We start from the raw sequence: 17431 nt of genomic DNA on the forward strand, positions 1-17431 counted from the left end.
TAACATAACTGGGTTTTTAAAGAAACCTAAATTCTTAGCACACTTTCCTGATGCTTTGTGTAAAGGTTTCCAGAATTGGTCCAGCAAAGCTACCGAATTGGTGCTTTGAGACTTTATTAAAATACATTTAAAAAAAAGCCATCCAGACAAGACAGAGTGACATGAACATCATTGTGCAGGGGGAGTTGGCGTGGTTCAGAACCTGAGAGGCTATAATGTTGCACACAATTCATGTCTTCACTTTACTTCACAAGGTTTCTTTCCAGAGAGACCCAGAGTCTGGTCTGTGACTAACTAAAGGGCCCAGAATCCTACCATGAAGCCTGTAGTCTGTGCCTCAGTTTTCCATGTTACTCAGTGGGAATTTATTACACCTGGAAGCTTTTCCATAGACTAAGTATAACGCTCAAAGTGGATGGAAATGGACTTTGAAAAGCAGTCAAAACATTTCACCAGGAAGCAGTGGCATTGTTTATGAGGCTCATAAACATACGAACCATATGTTTATGGCTGTTGCATATTCATTAAATGTCTTATAACTGAGAAAAGCTTCCTGGGTATTATAAAACCAGTTGTGGTGCTGGTCCTTTAATCCTAGCACTCAGCAATGCAGAGACAGGTAGATATATGTGAGTTCAAGACCAGTCTGGTCTACATAGTGAGTTCTAGGTCCATAGCAGCTACATAGTAAAAGCCTGTTTCAAAAAGGAGACAAAACAAGCAAGAGCAACAATAAAATTGCAAAAGCTTTGGTAATTTGTAGCAATATGTGTGTAGTCTGTATTAATTGTTGATCATGAACTATAAAGAAGACATAGTTATAAGAAAAAACAGTAAACTAGCACATGAATGAACAAAAAAATGGTACTTTCATTGTAACAAGTCATTAATAAATGGAAGATTTTCATCTTTATTATATTAGAAAAAACAAAACATTAACAGTGCTATTTTAGTCAGAATTTTAAGATTTTAGGAATTAGTGTTGGACAGATGGCTCCGCGGTTAATAGCGCTTACTGCTCTTGCAGAGGATAGTTCTGTTTCCAGCACCGCTGTAGCAGTCCACTGCAGCCTGTGCCTCCAGTTCAGGGCATTAAACATGCTCTAGTGACCTCTCTGGTGTTGGTTGTCAGACCACCTCTGTTCGACTTATCCGTGCATTGGTGTGTGGACTACCAGCTACTGAAAAACAGAATTTTCGAGGAGTTGGAGAGGTATCTCAGTGGCTGCTCTTGCAAAGGACCTGGGTTTTGTTCCTGGCACAGATGGCTCACAACCATCTGTAACTTTAATTCCAGGAACCCCTTTCTAACTTCTGCAAGCATCCGGCATGCATGTGGTACACATACATACATGGCAGACAAAACGCTCATACATAAAATGAGATAAATAAATCTTCTTTTAAAAACAGCCTTTTAGCTGCATAGTAAGGGTGGTATCTCTCTGGAAGAGTTACTCTCAATGGACAGTTTAAGCCAGGTCTGCTGGCAAGGAGCCCGGCTCGAGTGGAGGCATGGGTGGTGACACCTGTGGTTACGGTGGGACAGTTCATCTCCCTGGGAACTTGCTTTCCCTAGGATAGAAGCCCCCTATGTCATTTGCTAGTCCTAGTGATTTTACTTTCAGAGCTCATCCACTTCTCCTCCTGTCACCTTTCTAAACCACCATTCCTCACCTGAGCAATCAAGTGGTCTTGCAATTGGTCACCTCTTCCAAATACCTCCATGTAGTTGCAAAAGAGCAGTAGCTTAACTCTTCAGTAGTCAAGTCACTCTCTGCCCTTGTGAAAATTCTAGAGTCACCACCGCTTGAAACTGACTTCTAACTGTGTCTGCATGTTAACACCCTGTACGGCTTTCCATCAGAAACACCATTTACCTTGTTCACTGCTGTGTGCCCAGTGCCTACAGCAAGGCCCCAAACTCCATAGAGCCATGGTGTTTGCTTTGTAAACCTCTCAGTAAAGAGTTGAGACAGCAAAAATCAAAATGCACATACATAATTTGGTCATGGGTGACAGGTGCCTCTGACATTCATGCTCATGAGAGGGCGGCGCATGATGTTCTGGACTTTGATGTGCACTGCAGCTAGCTGTGTTTACCTGTGGGTGTCGCTTGGCCACAGTCCTGTTGCAGTCCTTGGGGTAATCCAGAAAGGCTCCTTCTGGAGCCTTTGCATTTCTCTAACCCCAAAGCTGCCCTTTCCTGTTAGAGGACCAGCCGTGTCCTAATACAAAATTCTTTTCTGTGGTCATCCAAGAGGCATTTAGAAAGATGCCATAGAACTCTGGGCCATTTCCTGGCAAGCAAGGAGACTTTTCCTCATGGGCCTCTCTTCTCCAGCCAAAACCATTATATGTTGCTACTTGGGCGTGCTTTTTATATTAGACCCATAGGTAGGGGCCAGGGACATAGCTCAGTCAGAGCAAGTATGAGAACTGAGTTCAACATCAAGCACCCATGTGTAAAAGCTGGCGATAGTAACACATAGTAATCCAAGTACTGCGTAGAGGGTAGTAGGCAGGTCCCTGGTCCTCACTGCTGTCCACCTGGCCTTCCTGGAGAGTTCTAGGCCAGAGAGACCCTGTCTCAAAAACAGGTGGACAGGGTCCAAGGAACAACCCCCAAGTTGCTCTTTGGCCTGCACACAGAGACACACATACACACACGATCCATATGGAAAGTGGAATCAAACAGCTGAATCCCTTGGAAGTTAAGTCGGTTGCTTCTGTTCCCTCATGTACTGAATAGCCTAGGAAGTATTGTTGCCTTGGTAATGGCTGGATTGAAAGGACAAAGGTAAAACTTACTTTGTTGAAATAAATATCCAGAGACTCTTTATTCTGGTGTGTTTTTATGAGCCCTGTGTCTCATCCTTGCAGTGCTGCTTTTCCATGTGTGTCTTTATTGAGCACCCACTGTAGACCGTGTGTCTTGGAGACACAAAGATGAGCTATAATGGTGGTTCTCAACCTTCCAGGAGTCTAAAAGTCTGCAGAGACAATCATATCACAGACCAAAACCTAAGACCTACTTTGTGGTGAGAGGAGGGCAGTAGAATCAGGTGGGTACAGGTTTGGAGTAGCTGCGAGAGCACAGGCTCTGCAAGCAGATCGGCTACTCTTACCTATAAGCCCTGTGACCTTAGGCTACTGACTTAGCGGTGCCCGCGTACCTGCCTGCTGAAAGGGCTAATAAAGGGTGACTCAGAATTACTGACAGGATTAAGGGAGCTGTGGTTCATGGGTGTCTGGCTCCATAAAGACCAGCCTTACTGTGTCCGCTGTCTCCTGTGCATTTGTCAGCTGAGAACAAATGTTACTGCCGTGGCAACCACAGTTATTGCTGGGCTGGTTGACAGGGAGGTTCGGGTGACTCAAAAACAGCATGCCCCTGGGGAATGAATGTGGGGATCAGACAAGTGGGAGGTACTGTGAGTCTCCTTGCAGGCTTGGGTGTGACTCTCAGCAGTGTGCTGCTGCCTCAGCCTGCAGGTTCTGAGATGTCCCGAATGAGCTCACCAGTTCATCCTGCGGGGCGAAGTTTCACTTCATGCGACTTCTGCCCATGTGTTAACAAAGTAAAACGATGTGGTTTTCCTATTTTTCTATTCTTTCTGCCTTAACTCCCTACTGCCGCTGAAACAGATGCATGGGTAAATTCTTGTGACTTTCTGGAGAATGACAAAAGTGATGGGTCTTTGGCTGAGGCAGATGACAGAGACAAGGTGTTCTGTGGATCCCACATGCGCCTCCCCTCCCTCCTCATTCAAACAGATGCCAGACTCATTGCACTCCTTGGCTGCAGGCCTGCGTTTGCTTTTCATTGTGCCACATCAAACTTTTTAATTTGCAAGCATAAAGTAGCTCTCCCATCTGACATTACTGTTTCCATCCAACCACGTTATCGTGAGAGCTGGCACTGATAGTTGATGATTATAATTAAAAAATGAAAGGAATATCTTATTTTGAGATGTTCCAATTTCATTGAGAGTAGTGTTGCTGCAAGCATGGACTCTGGAGGCAGACACTGCCAAGGCCTTCGGTAAGTCACGGACTCTCGCTGTGCTTCAGTTGCCCCATTACATACTCACCACATAAAGTTACCTTGAGGCTTAGTTGAGGTAAAAGGAGCAAGGGCAGGTCCTGCAGGCACCTGGACAGTACTGAAGCCGATTTCTATTAAAATGAGGTAATGATGGATTATTGCAGGAAATAGTGACTAATACCTCCATTTTGGCGGCTGGGGAAATGTCTCAGTGGACAAAAGTCTTTGCTGCCCAGGCTTGAGGACCTGAGTTCAAGTTGCCAGCATCACGGGAAAACTTAGTGCATCAGCGCATGACTGTTCCCCTAACGTTATGGGGCAAAAACAGGCAGATCCCAGGGGCTCACTGACCAGCCAGTCCAGCTGAAAGGATGAGCTTACGATTTGGTGAGAGACCTTACCTCAGAAGTGTGGTTGGAAGAGCTGGGGAGATGGCCCAGAGGTTAAAGAGCATTGGCTGCTCCTGCACAGAACTCTGTGCTACACATACAGAGATGAAGTTAAAACACCCATATGCAGAAATTTAAATTCAATAAATAAACAAACAAACAGGATGGAGAACAATAGAGGAAGACATCTCACATCACCTCTAGTCTCTACACATGTATGTATGGGTGTATTTCACACCCATACACATGTATGCGGGTAGTTCGCCATACATGGATATGTATGTACACACGCACACACGCTCCATTTCAGCTGATTTGCTTTAGAGCTTGGTTTTCACTGGAAGCCAAGAACATCTTTCTCAATCTGTTCTGTTCCTTGTTCAGCCACTGGCTGTTCAGGACAAACATTGTAGCTATCCTGAGTTGAGAAGTATGAGAGTCTTGATGATTTGGTTTTAGAAAATTGAGCAGGAGAAGAATTGAACAGCTGCAGGTCAAAGGCACAAAGAATCAGATATAAGGTGAGGAAGTAGAAACTGGAAACACAAGGACTCATGGTAATTTGTAGGCAGGATTTGAGCTTTTCTTCTTAAAAAGAAAGTATGGGTTATAGGGCTAATCAGTTCTACTGTAGGAACCATTTCTGTATTTACATAAATATCTCATAACATGCTATAAACTTTAAATATATACAATAAATTTTACTTAAATGAACAGTGTAAAATATCTTTAATTGTTATGTGGACTTCATGTTACCATAGTGTTTTTAATCATTCAAATCTTTTGTGAAGACTTTCATCCATTTCTTTCTACTTTTTGATGTGGCTTGTATTATATTCCTCCTGGGGCTCACATTAACAATAAAGCAGAATGTTGTTATTTGCATGCTCAATGACTACATTAGGAAGCCTGGCACGGCCCTCTTAGTGTCCATCAAGTGAGGCTTAATCGTCGCAGAAGGGGGTTGTGAGACCAAAGCGAGAATGACAACAGAGGAGGCTCTTGCTCACCAGGAGAGTTTGGATGAAAACACTACCATTTATAGTTATGCTGGCTGCAGCCTTCCAGCCCCTCTCTGAAGCAGATGAGAAAATGTCTTCTATTCAGGAAGTTGAAGTATGTAGGAAAAAAAAAAAATCACTCCTTACTCCAGTAGGAGCCAGGAACAAGCTTTGTTAATTTTTAAAAGAATAAATACTGGGCTTACACAGTCCTTTCCACATGCAATTCATTACTGGAATGTCTGTTTTAACTCTTTTTCAGATTCACCACACCATTTAAAACCTGGAGACACTGGACCACACAAAGTCTTGCTGGTAAGGTCGCCTTCATTCATTATCAAAATGAAGTGGCTGTGTGGAGGTACTTTTGAAATGCTAGTCACTCTTTAAGTCAAAAGCATCCCTAAACATGACTGAGTATTTATTTGCACATTTTTTCTCTGAATGATTTATGAATTTTCCAGGCCTTCAGAAAGGTTTTTTGTTGTTTTTGGTTTGGGGTTTTTTGTTTTGTTTTGTTTTACAGTTTTTCATTATGTGTATGAATGTGTGTCTTTGCGGAGGTGTGTTCACATGAGTGCAGAAGGCATTGTATTGAGTGTTGGTGACTGGGCTGGGCCCTCAGTCCTCTGCAAGAGCAGCAGTGCTCTTAACCGGGGACTATCTGGAAGCCATCTCTTCAGCCCTGGGCCGTACTCAATGCTTTGCATTCTTTCTCCCCTAACCTTAGTGTGATGGACTCTTGTACTGACAGTGATAGAAATCACTTTTTTTTTTTTTTTTAAGTGAAAAGCGTTTGAGGAGTAATATGGTATCACTTCCTGGTCTTGCAGCTGTAGTCTGTTTGTGGTGTTAGTTTTGCTCTATAATAAGCTGCCCTAAATTTACTTCTTAAATGGCAGTTGTTTATCAATCTTCAAATTCTGTGTGCGTCAGGGTTGGGGGTGTGTTTTGTGCTCAGCTCAGTTTTGTGATTCTTCTGGTTGGAGCTGAGACTATTCATGAATAAATTCCAGGTGAATGAGGCTTTGTTTTTGTTGGTCATGTGGCTGTTGGTTATATAAGTGTTGATATATAATGCCTCCTCTTGGTACCACATTACCTGTCCTTCAGGATGTCTCTGCCCTGTTCACAAACCATCCTTACCTTCTCCACTCCTCATCACACCAGCCCAGGCCTCTCTCTCTGGCCTCTCTACCCTTACTACCTAAGTTCATCCTCTCTTGTTCATGCCTTACTAGTCTCTTTATTCTTTGTGTGTAGTGTTTGTGTCCAAGCCAGAGGTCAACTGTGAATGTCATTCCTGAGGAGCCATTGACCCTTTCCTTTGCTCTTCCCCCCACCCCTCACTGGGACCTGTAGATGGCCAGTTAGGCTAGCCTAGCTGGCCAGCCATGTCTCCAGCATTGGGATGACAAGCACATAGCTACCACACTGGCATTTTACATGGTTGCTGAGGGTTAAATATAGGTCATTAATATTGCACAGCAAGCATTTAACTGTTGGGCCATTTCCCCAGCCCCATGCCTTTTATTCTTGTCAAGCTAATCTGTTTACCATCACATAAAGCATCTTATTCCATTCTGTTCCCCCTTTCTCCACATGAAAAGCCTTGGTTCTTGTAAGGGTCAGCTGAGTCCTGCCTTATTTTTGCCATCTGTGAGCTCAGCTGCTCCAGCCTTCTTCCAAGCCAAGCAGTATCTTATTTTATTTCATCTTCCCTGCTTTTCACTTTGTTGGCTCTTTGTTAGCTCTTTGAAAGTAGAAACTTCCATATGCATTCCTTGTGGTCCAACAGCAGTAGCAGAAAGCGTAACAAATACTTAGTCAACCAGAAAGCAGCCCAGCCCAGCACTCTCACCCCACCCTGCCTCCCAGTTTGTCAGAGTCACACTTGGCACCTGCTGCAGAACAGGCCCATGTTGCTTTCATGGCTTGGTGAGGACCACAGGAGTCAAGTGACGCTTTATAACTCACAAACACTTGGTAATCCAAGAACAAGAAATTTAGGGGAAGCTTGGGTTTAAGCTTGGAATTTCCTTACAAATGCCACCTTTCTGAGCTTCAGTTTCCCTGTCTGAAAAGTGGGAAATGAGTGGAAATGGTGGAAGGGAGAGATTCAGTTAAATAGCATCAGTGGTAATGTTTAGGGTCTGCTGTTGAGCGGATGGTGACTGTGTGGCAGGCACCATGCTGCGTGTTTGCACACAGATTTCCTGGAACTTCCCCCATCCATTTGCAGAGCGTTCTTTTTCTGGGGATAGGGTTGGTCTCACTGTTGAGCCCTGACTGACCTGAAACTCAAAAATCCTCCTGCTTCAGCCTTTCAAGTGCCAAGATTACAGGCATCACCACCACACCTTGCTTTCATATGAACCATTTTTATTTTTGTATGTATTTGCCATTGGTGATTTTTGTGTGTGTGTGTGTGTTTATATTCTTCAAAATACCTAGTTAGATGTATCTGTTTTTGACAAAAATATGGTGCTAAAGTTACCAACCATTGAAAGCTAGACTTATATAAGAATTTCATTCAGAGAAGTGATTTTAATTCGGTCAGGTTACCAGAAAGGAGCCCAGAATTCCATAAGGGCTGAACTATTCATGGAAGGAAATTTCCTTTGGGACTTTGTTTTCCCTTCAATAAGGTTTATTGGTTGCAATTATTCTGCTCCTAATCAACAGAACTCCCACTTAAACTAGGTTGTTGACTTACGTGGCCAGCATGTGTGTCCTTCATGAGCTTTAGGCACAGTTGTGTGGAGGGGCTCAGAGGCTCTCATCCAGCTGTTTATAGTCTCTCTCCTGTTCTCCTGCCATCTGATCTCGTCAGTGTCGTCCGTGCACCACAGTCCACCTCTGCATATCAGTGGCAGCCTCCGTTCTTGCAGCCTGTGATCTTAACATAGTGTTAATAGAGGTGCCAAGGAGGTATTTTGACTGGCCTGGTTTGGAGAGCCTGTTGGACTGAGCATGGTTAGACGTGGGCAGTAAACACAAGCAGTGTGTCTAGACCACACTGTTCACCCTGTGTCTGCCTGCATGACAGAAGGAAAGTCTACCAGCACCAAATGTGGTGGATTCTCAATTGGAGAGTGGGGCTGGGCAGAGTTTTTCCAATAAGGGATGGGGAAAGAAGATGTAAGGCAGACAAAAATCTGTAAGTACCAAAGTGGTCTGATTTAGAAATGTCCTCATTTAAGGTTAAACTTGAAAGGTTGCAAATTAGATGTGGTGTTGGTGACACTGCTAGTTTGGTGTCATGGTCAAGGCTACCAACCGTGAGTGTATGGTAAGGACAGGAGTGGAGTGAGTGACCTTACTGTGGGCTTGGTGAGAAGTTCTTGGATTGAGGGTTTCATGTTGCATCCCAAGGAGTTATAGAGTAGTTGATACCTGGAGGCAGTGGTTATGCTTCAGTGGATCCGTACACCTGTTGTAATGATTTACAAAGTCGTATGTGTGAGTGATCACGTGTTCCGTCACCCTTTCACTGGATCCAGCTGATAAACCATTGCTTAACTTAACTGTGGCTGGTTTAGTCTCTGGCATTAGTTTCTGTTCTTGGCTTACCTAGCGCAATTTAGTGTCCATTGTAAACATGGCTGCTTGTGGAACAGACAGTGATGTCAGTGGCTAAGCATTTTGCCTTAAATTATATATTGAGTTTTCCAGCTTTATATATAAAGTTTCCATAGTCATAGCTGCCATTTACCTCATGTCAGGCTCAACTAAATACTTTGTCTGTATTATCTGAACTGCATATTTATGCCCATGACCAACTGTTAAGTCCAAAATCACTGAATGGAGACCACATATGCAGTTGGCAAGAGTATTTTATTCTGAGAAAACCTTCATGTAGGAGTCAAACCATTTTACAAAATGGCAACCCTAGGCAAAGGCACACAGGCCTTTTTATAGGAAACTAGGGGAATTCTAGCAAAGGTTAGGTGATCTAAAACCTTATTGGTGGGTGCTGGGGACGTTACAAGGGTCTGTTCCTCATTGGCTTTCATCCGGGTGGTCAGTGGCCTGCATTCTTGTGCCGTGAATGTTTGAATACAGGATGAGATAAGGCTACCCAGCACAGATGCCCCGTCCTGGGATGTTTTCCAGTTCTTGTGGTTATCTCCAGGCTGGTCCTTGGGTAGGGGATTTTATAGTCTTGTTCCTGGAATTGGTGACCTATGGCCTAGTTCCTGGGACTGATGACTTTTCTTTTAAAGTCAGGCCTGGTCCTTAAATGGAGAAAAAATGGAGTTTATGTTGTCCTCTCATAACTCCAGGAACCTCAAATCTGTCACAGAATATCCTGCTGGGACCAGCACCCTCTAGTTGCCAGCACGGGACACGGAATCTTCTTCTCATATCTGTTTGCTCTTGTAGGCCCCATCTCCACCTTCCCACCTACAGGCGGTAAGCACAAATCCCCAACATTGGAAGACACTGCTAAAATCATGTGGTTTTGTTGCTGTGAAGACACTATGACCAAGGCAATTCTTTTAAAGGAAAACATTTCCTTAGGGCTGGCTTACAGTTCAGAGGTTTAATCCATCATTGTCATGGCAGGAAGCATGATGACATGCAGGCAGATGTGGTGCTGAAAAAGCAGCTGAGAATTCTACATTGGGATCTGCAGACAGCAGGAAGTGACTGAGACACATTTCCCCAACAAAGCCACACCTACTCCAACAAGGCCCATCTGAAAACCTCTTTACACAATGTGGGCAACCTAGAGCAGAGATCAGACACTCAACAGCAGTGAGCCCAAACAGCTGCATCACCCCAAATCCCCACCTCATCACGGATGGCCACCTCACGGAGGCCCTCTTTCAGATAGCCTTCCACTTCCTCAATACTGCGGCATCTCTCATAATCCTTTGTAGCTGGGAATGTGGGCAGAAAAGAGGATCTTGTGACCTGCTTGTGGTCTTTCTCTCTCTGCTAGGTAATACAGTCACTGGGTATATTACCATTACCATAGACCTAGCTACTGCTGTTTTGTTTTGCTGATTAGTGGCTGTTGGTACCTAACCAAGGTGGTATGCAGGAGCTGAACATGTTATGTCTGGAGGGTAAGAACAAACAAACAAACAAACAAACAAAAACAAAACGTACCACAGCAAGCTAATGGAGGAAAGTGATCTCATTCTTTATTGGTTTGTGTAGCTTGGGTTGTAGAAATTAGCAGACTTTGAAGGAATCTTCCTCCAACAGTGTTGTCTATTTTCACTGTCCTGTCCTGTTTATACCTTTGTTATGGCTCCTAGAGCTGGCTAGGTTGACTCTTTAGAAATTTCCATGTTAAGGTCTGTCTAACCCTTCCTTTGGAATTTCTTATCTGTCACATCTTGATTCCTCAGTGGAAACTTCCACTATAGCGTCTCGAAATATTAAGCCAGTTCCTGATCTAGGACAGGAAACTTGCTGTTCAGAAACCTAAAAAGGGGTCTTTCACCCCATTCTACCTTTCCAGGTTAAAGAGTCATGAGTATGTTTGGGGGAGGAGGGGTGTGGTATGTGATATGGAGGCCTGGGGGAAAAGTGTGTGTGTTGGGGGTGTGATGTGTGGGAGGGTGTTGTGTTTTGTGTCTGTGTAAGTACCATGAGGAACCTTTCTTGTGCAGGAGGGTTCCAAAGTGAATCTGAGACACCCTGTTCTCAGTAACTGCATGGAGGCTTTTGACTGATGCCCCTGGTAAGGTCTCACTGCCCTCATTCCAAAGAACACTTACTGTGACCTACAGAAAGCCAGTGCCTCTGTGGAAACTGCTCAGTCACCATTTTGCATGCTTAGCACCCTGACATAGTTTATCTTGATCAGTGAGCTGATTTGCTGTGCGTCATGAGGGTGTTTTGATGAGGGCCCTGTACAGAGTTTATCAATTCTACAAAATCAAGCCTTGTGGAATGTTGTACCTTGTCACTGAAAAAATAGTTCTTCCTACCTTTTTCATCAGCTTATAGAATAGTGTATTTTATTATGATAATATATTTCATATATTTATTATGCTTTGTTCATATTCACCTCCCATCACTCTCCTGTATTCTCTTTTCTTTTCCCATTGGTCTCCTTCATCACTCCAAATACTGTTCTTAGGAGCCAACGGGTATTTCTCTCTTCTCTGTGTGAATCACTGGTTAGTCAGCCTTGAATTTGTGGCCCTGCTGCCTTTGCTTCCTCAGCACTGGGATCACAGTTTAGTCCCCCCACCCCCTGCAAGGAAGGAACAGTTCAGTCCAGTAAGTGACACGTGTTATTGAGGTTTGGGGGGAGCTAAGGTTGGAGTCCCTCTAGGCACAGTGGTCTAATAATACACTAAATGCATTGTGAGCATCACAGCATGCCAAGTGTGGGTCATGCTCTATCTACTGGCTATTAGTGAAGGCGACACAGGATGTAGTTCTTTACCTCCCCCAACAGACCCACGTGAGTCCCAGGTAATTCTGGGAGTCAGGAGGTCAGGAAGAAGAACTGAAGTCCTCCTCAGCTGCTTGCCTTCTTCTCTTAGCCTGAAAACCTGTGGTGGTTTCCACATGACTGTTTGAAGACCCAGGTACAGACATGAAGTAATTCATACACTCTTAGCTAAAACATGCCAGTCATGCATGTCTTGGTTACTTTTCTATTGCTGTGTTAAAGCACCATGGCCAATGCAACTTACTGAAAGAAGAGTTGATTTCAGGTTTATGGTTCAAGAGCGGTAACAGCCTGTGGTGGCAGAGCAGAGGAAGCAGGTGGCAGGCGGCTGGAGCAGCAGCTGAGAGCTCACATTCCCAACCCCGAGCAGCGGGGAAACATCGCTAACATAATCCTGTGTCTTTGAAAACCCCAAAGCGTGCCCCTTGTGACACACTTTCTCCAACAAGGCTGCACTTTCTGACCCTTCCCAAATGGAGACTAAGTATTCAAATACGTGCAGCCACTCTCATCTGACCACCACAGTGCACCTTTGAAGCCGGGAAGAGGGTGCTGGACCAAAGGCTGGAGTTCGTGCTCTCTTCAGTTACTGAGATACTTGAAAAGCGGCTTGTGCTGAGTCTCAGCCGCCCTCCCTCTTAATCGGGTGATAAGTTCACATAATATGACCACTACACTGCAGGATATACTGCACGTGACAGCTAGCTCACTGCAGCCTCCCTCTCTGTCGTCAGCAAACAGCTTCTAGTATTATTTTTTATGTGGCTAGTAAGACAGTTTAGAAAAATTTTTAGAGTAGCCTACTTCATCAGATTGGTTTTTTGTTTGTTTGTTTGTTTGTTTGTTTGTTTTGATCAAACAGGAATTTGAGACTAAACTAAAATATGTATGTGTTTTGAGAAACAAATGACTGTCTTGGGCTGAATTGACGGCTCAGCAGGTTAAGGCACTGGCTGCCGAAACTGGTAACCTAACTTGTATCACCAGAACTCACGGAGAAGGTGAGAACTGATTCCTAAACCTTGTCCTTTGACCTCCTCACATGTGCCAATGTATGCTGCACACAGTCACATAAATAAATGCTGTTTTGAAACGTGCTTTGTGAAGTTCACCAGTCATTTTATAGTGTGAGTACTAAGTGCTGAGGGAGTAAGGTTACCTTCCCAGCTGTCATTTACACGGAGATAAAGTGAGTCTGATAGAAGGGATTAAGTAAAACTTGCAGTTCATGGGACAGGCGTGGCACACTGGAGCACTCTCAGGTGATGGCCACCGTTTTCCTGTCGCAGTATCATCTCCATTTTATAGACAGACATTTGAAGAGTGTTTTGTTCCTTGTGATAAACAATAAGCAGCGTCACAAAGATACTTTTATATGCAAGACGTTGCCGTGTAATTTGTATGAGAACATTTGACAATTGAGAAGCCCGTGGTCACCAAACTAGTACAGATAAAAAGCACTTGCATCGACCTAATTAAACAGATCTCCCTTTTTTAGGCCTAATCTCACTTAAAATTGGAGACAGTGATTTTTCTACCATATTATAATTTTATTTATGTATGTCTATTAATTTTACAAGGATTAGGAAAAGACACATTTACAGCTATGTTTAGCTAACTGCTCTAAGTTCAGATGTTTATTTTGTGTTCTTTCAATAAAAGAACAGGTGCCAAAAACAGGAAGTTCCCTCAGAAAGAAAAGAGGAAAAAGCAGGGCCTGGAAGGATAGGATGATACATACAAGGACTGATGGATGACTGGTCAGGCAGGTGTGAGAGATGGACCAGAGCAGAGACGGGCAAGGCAAGAAGTTGCCTTTTCACATGGCAGGAACTCACTTCAACCACCCCGCTCCAGGGCCGTGCGGAATATTGAGCTCCAGCCCATTATCCTGTGGTCTACACAAAGAGTATGTAGAGTCAGGGCTGCATTATTTTGGACTGAGCTAACTTTATGGTTTGTGTTTTGTAACACATGCCTGTGCGCTTCTGGTGAATGAATAACTAGATGAGCAAGAACCCCATGCCCGTGCTTTTTGAGCAACAGTGGTCCTTTATAAGGAAGGTAAGGTATGACTGGGCAGTTGGAAAGAGTAGGCAGTGGCTGGGTCAGTGGTGATCAGCAGACCACTTTAAAAGGTTGGTTAGCAAATGTTTAATGACTATCTACCTTACGCTTGAGGCTGTGTATGGGACTTTCCTTCCAAGCTCCTCAGTCTACTCTAAATGGCCTTAGAGGAACACAGGCTTATGGGAACCTCTTGTCTGCATACTTCTTGACCAGCAGGACCTACCACAAGCTAACAGTGGTTTACCGTCTAAGCCTCAGGTCGTGCAGTACCAGTCAGCCACTTCCATCCCTGTAGCTCATGTGGCCTGACAAATTTGGCACTTTTTGATTGGTTCTTTGTTTTTGACACAGGGTCTGCTCTGTAGACCAGACTGTCCTCAAATTTGTCATGATGCCCTGCCTTCCAGTTTCTCTAATTACAGGTGTATATCAGCATGCCAGGCTTTGATTTTTTTTTATACTTTGTTGAAAGAAGACTCTTAAAGCAATATAAAATTCAGAACCTACAAAAACTGGACCTAGGTGTAAGTGTACCAGGACTGATGTCATGCCCCCAGACCTTTCCTCTGTCCTGTGCTGTGGTCATCAGCATGTCAAGACTCAATCCCCAACCCACAGCAGACTTTGGCCCTATGTGTGAAGCTAGACCTGCATGTTTGGTGCCCACATTTGACCCTTTTAAAGAAGGAAAAACAGCCTGATGGGGAACAGCCGCCAGAGTCATTCCTGGCTACCAAGCACCCTCTGTGGTATGATGAAGTCCCACCACTCCTCCAGGAAGGGAAGCCTTCATGCTCAGGCCTCAGAAGCTCCCAGAAGAGGCATTGGAGAGGAGCCTTGGAATCATCCCCTGGCTGAAACACTGGAAAATATCCTTAAAAAAGAAAACTGTATCCACTGTGGCAAAACCATGGCCCTGACCCAAGACTTAGGAGAACCATCCAGCCTTCAGGACTGTACAGAGTAAGCATGCCCCTTCACTCTCAGCCCTTCATTGCTTCTTTCTGCATAAAAGGGCTGAAGTACTTTGTTCATCAGTCTGAGTGACCTGGACTGAGCAGAAATGGGAGGCACTATGGGAAACCGGTATGACAGTGACTTTTCCAGTGCAACACTGGCGGTCCTCGCCCCCTGGAGGAGGACGAGAGAATGACCATCCCAGGCATGGCGTTTTCCTTGAGACTACTGTTAGAAACTTAAGAGTTGGACACCCATTTATAGTGGTAAAAACGGAAATGGTTAAGATGCCGTTAAGTTGAACTTATTAATACACTTATTACACTTATCACACTTATTAATATACAGCGAACATTTAGTTAAAACCTGTCACTGATGTTGTTCACACCAAATTATCACTCATGTTGTGAGTCCTCTCTCTCTCTGTCTAAGACTTTGCCAAGGATGCTGCAGAGATGGCTTGGTGATTGAGCCCATGGACTGCTCTTGCAGGAGACCTAAGTTCAGTTCCTACCGTCATGTCCAGTGGCTCACACCTGCCTGTAACTGTAGCTACAAGGGATCCAACCTTTGGCCTTACCAGGTATTTGTATTCACAGATGATTTTAAAATAGAACAAATATTTTAAGTTGGAATTCGCCAGTGACAGAAAGGCAATCAGAAAGCAGAAATTCTCAACTATGAACTGAATATATATCTATAGTCTCGGAAAAAAAGGCATCAACATTGTCGATTTACTCGAAATTGTTGGCATTGCTACCTAGGAAATGCTGGGTCCCAGATTCCAGTCAGAATTAAATTAAGGACTGATCTCATTACAGTGCTCTACTTTTTTGTATATTCAAAGAAGAAGTCAAAACAAGCCAGGGCTGTGGATGTCTGCTATCTCATCACTTGGAAGTAGGACCTTCAGGGGTTCAGAGCCACCCTCGGTTATATTGTGAATTCACGGTCAGCCTGAACTACATGAGGCTGAAACAGAGGGAGGTTACAAAACTGATTCAGAAGGATAATGGTCAGAATACAACAACCTCCTCATTTATTCCGTTCTTTGTTACACTGTGACTTTTGGATCCTCTCAGCTACTTCTCAGTTATTCAGCTGCTTTTTATTTGTAAGATTTGGCCCAGGTCTTTAGCTTTGATGGGGGGCTTTGAGCCTCAATAGTAAAAGTCTCTGTCCTTTGCTCACCATCTTGTGAAGAGCATGTTGTCATATTCATCCCCCAAGTGAAGGACATGGTGATGGTGTGTAGAGATGGGTCTAGTGCTTCTCAAAACCCCCTCTTCCAGAGCGCTGAGGTGCGCCTCAGTACTGAGGGCAAGGCAGTGGGAAGAGCTAATGTCGTGCGTCAGTTCATGTAGTTCATGCATCAGGTCAGTTGTTTCTGTGGGGCTGTTTTTCCTTAAAAGAAAATGCGCACGTGCTGTAAGTCATTGTTAATTTTTAAAACATTTGGCAGAGGCATCTGATAATTATTGATAAAATTATTACACATTTTGTCTTTAATTTTTCATCTCATAATTTTTATATAAGTAAAAGATGACAGTATCATCAATTTACTTTTTTTGCCTCAGGTGAAACCAGTTCTGGACACACAGCAGGCATCATCTGGAACAGGTAGATGGGATGTGTTTCTCCCCAGACAGATTCTTAGGGGATGACTCTGTTTTCTTGTATCTTCCCCTTCTGAGGCTGTCTCAGAGTAACAGTGGGTCCTGGGAAGCTAGAATTCCAGGTACACCAGCACTGTCTGATCTGCTTTGTCAGCACCCATCTTCCTTGCCATGGCCTTCCTTGCCACCCTCTAACAGAAAGAACATGTATGCACCCATGTACACATAGCCACTTCTATCAGGAGAGCCTGGGGACCCCGATGCATGTTTTTTCTTTACTGTGAAGCTAAATCAAATCTTGCGTTAGGTTAGAATCTTCTTTTTATCTTAAGACCCTTCTTATAAGTAACAATTTGAAGTGGCCTCACAGTTCCTAGGGTTGTATGAGCTGATGTAACGTGAGAGCCTCACACACACAATAAGCATTCAGTAATAAGCACATGCTCTGCAAAAATATGAAAGATAACTAGAAGTCTCTTAGCACCTAGTCCAAAAACCTAAAAAGTCACAAGACCCCTAAGTTTGTTACCCAAAACCAAAATGTTGTCAGTTTTAAAGCAGGAGTAATAGCCACTCTCCCGTGTAGGACTTTTCCGGGGGTTACCTGAGTTAGTGTACAGAAGACTCCTAACAGAGTCTGACCGCAGAGAGTCATCTCTGTGTGGGTAAGTATGCAAGTATGTCTGTGTGGAGGCCAGAGCACAGCCTTGGCTGATAATTCTCAGGTGACTGGCCTGTCGAACTTGCCAGCTAAGCTAACCTGGCTGGCCAGTGAGCTCTAGGTGTCAGCCTGTCTGTCTCCACCTCCCAGCTCCAGGATTACAGCTATGTACCACCAAACACAGTTTTTATGTGCGTGTGCTTGGGGTCAGCTCAGGTCCTCCTGCTCACAAGCCCTTTAGTGGCCGAGTCCTTGGTATACACAAACTATC

At 44.1% G+C, this 17431-nt stretch overlaps 1 protein-coding gene across 4 annotated transcripts in view; it reads left to right on the forward strand.

Annotated features, from left to right (window-relative positions):
• Positions 1–17431, forward strand: part of Gng12 (G protein subunit gamma 12) — a 103901-nt gene that overhangs the window by 37349 nt on the left and 49121 nt on the right. For 3 of the 4 annotated variants that reach the window (XM_060374083.1, XM_021653310.2, XM_021653309.2), the window contains one exon: positions 5698–5750. The exons of the other annotated variant lie outside the window; for it this stretch is intronic. The gene's annotated coding sequence lies outside the window, so the exon portion shown is untranslated. The remainder of the gene's footprint in view (positions 1–5697; positions 5751–17431) is intronic. 4 annotated transcript variants of the gene reach the window in all.

The sequence above is a fragment of the Meriones unguiculatus genome, chromosome 21 (assembly GCF_030254825.1).
Source record: "Meriones unguiculatus strain TT.TT164.6M chromosome 21, Bangor_MerUng_6.1, whole genome shotgun sequence".
Lineage (NCBI taxonomy): Eukaryota > Metazoa > Chordata > Mammalia > Rodentia > Muridae > Meriones > Meriones unguiculatus.